Source organism: Lathyrus oleraceus, chromosome 5 (assembly GCF_024323335.1).
Source record: "Lathyrus oleraceus cultivar Zhongwan6 chromosome 5, CAAS_Psat_ZW6_1.0, whole genome shotgun sequence".
NCBI lineage: Eukaryota > Viridiplantae > Streptophyta > Magnoliopsida > Fabales > Fabaceae > Lathyrus > Lathyrus oleraceus.
Genome location: NC_066583.1, coordinates 59,489,048 through 59,491,070, shown reverse-complemented (window position 1 = coordinate 59,491,070; position 2,023 = coordinate 59,489,048). Strand labels below are relative to the sequence as shown.

At 39.3% G+C, this 2,023-nt stretch overlaps 1 non-coding gene across 1 annotated transcript; it reads left to right on the top strand.

Moving 5' to 3' along the window:
* The first annotated feature begins 630 nt into the window (after positions 1 to 630).
* LOC127088681 (small nucleolar RNA R71) lies at positions 631 to 737 on the top strand. Its single transcript, XR_007790506.1, has one exon. It is a non-coding gene; the product is annotated as a small nucleolar RNA R71 (small nucleolar RNA).
* The last annotated feature ends 1,286 nt before the right edge of the window (positions 738 to 2,023 follow it).

Genomic DNA, 2,023 nt, shown 5'->3' with positions numbered 1-2,023 from the left:
AATGTTCTGGTTTAGGAATTCTTTATTTTGCTGAGTCTGGCCCGATATAAAGCTCTCCATGATCTTCTCAAGGTTAGACTTATGGGGCTCAACATGCATAGGTTGGTTTGGTTTTTGGGCTTGATAACCTTGCGGTCTCTGAGGTGCATGATTTTGGATAGGGTTCTGGTTTTTATAGGAGAAATTTGGATGATTCTTCCATCCAGGGTTGTAAGTGTTTGAAAATGGGTTGCCTTGGGCGTAATTCACTTGGTTGGTGTTCAGATCGTTCAAAAGGTTACCTCTGCCGATTCGTGTCCTTTAGATCCACAGAGTTCGCACTTTGTGTGGACTACTGCTACGGTGTTAGTGTTTGTAGACATATGTTCGATCCTAAGGGCTAAAGCGTCCATTTTTGCCTGCATCATGTCTAGAGAGCTTATCTCATGTATTCCACCTTGGGTCTCCTTTTTCACTATTGATGCTTGTTCAGTTCCCCATTGGTAATGGTTTAGGGCCATATCCTCAATTAGGTCACAAGCTTCGGGATTAGGTTTGTTCATCAGTGCGCCACCAGCGGCAGCGTCGATGCTCATCATGGTGTTATAATGGAGTCCGTTGTAGAAGGTATGAACGATCAGCCATTGTTCTATGCCATGGTGTGGGCAGACTCTTAATAGCTCTTTATATCTCTCCCAAGCTTCAAAAAGTGATTCTCCTTGGTTTTGAGCAAATTTAGTTATTTGGTTTCGAAGAACAACAGTCTTACTAGAGGGGAAATATCTAGCAAGGAATACTCTCCTAAGGTCTTCCCAGGTAGTTATTGAATTAGCTGGAAGTGAACCTAACCATGAACGTGCTCTATCCCTGAGGGAGAAAGGAAATAATCTTAAACGGATCGCATCGGGTGAAGCGCCGATAGATTTAAAGGTGTCGGCTAGTTGGATAAAAACTTTTAAATGTTGATTCGGGTTCTCAGTAGCGAGACCCGCGTATTGGTTTTGTTGCACTAATTGCAACAAAGACGGTTTTAGTTCGAAATAGTTAACAGGAATAAGGGGGTTTACTTTACTCGAACTAGGTTCCTCGTCAGAGGGTTGGGAGAATTCCTTAAGAGGTCTCCTATCGCGATTCTCGGTCATAGCTTTCTTAATTCGGATGAGTAAGAGGTGTGTACGAGTATAACATTCGGGTTTCGCTAAAGGATCTACTAAATTTCCGGTACTATGGGTTCTTCCCATTTACCGGCTAGACGGTGTAACAACAGGGTACGAAATTTGACGAAGTTGATCCTCGACAACGGCGCCAAAAACTTGATCGTTGTTACTCACAAGTGCACGAATTACGTCAAACTAATATAAAAGAATATCAATCCCACAGAGACCAAATTGTCAATCTATCAATTACTATCGTTACGGTGTTTATCTAAGGCGGTACAAAAGAGATATTGGGGTTGCAAAATAAAGGTAAATAATAAATGCAGGTAAAGACAGGTTGAATGTATCTCACGTCAGTTAAGTGATGTTTTAATTGTATAAATAGAACTACTTATGATGCAATATTTTCTACTCTTGAAAAGAATCCATTTAACAGGAACTGTCGCTTTCGCATATTCAGAACTGAGTTTACCCTTAAATTAAGGCCTCTTATTGTCACTTATAAATGGTGCGCAGAACGCTAAAGTAGTAAACTTATTTTTAAGAAATGAGACTCGTAAACTTAGTTGAAAAGTGATTTTGATTTGGAATGTTTACCCAAGGAGTTCCCTGATTTTAAATCCATCAACGCGTCCGAAAACAGTTTCAAAAATAGTTTTTCCTTAAAGTGATAAAAATTCCTAGTTACTAAGCCAGGGTGCTTTCGCACTCCTTGAATAATTAAAACTAGCCAAGTTTGTTTTAGAAAACTCAAGTTAAAAATCAAAAGAGCCTTTAAAGTATTTCTACAGATTCAATATGTGAAACATTACTTTAACTGTGATCCTTACATTCTAACCTTTAAAAGATTTAGCCAGACATGGTAACACAAACAAACACAACGGTAT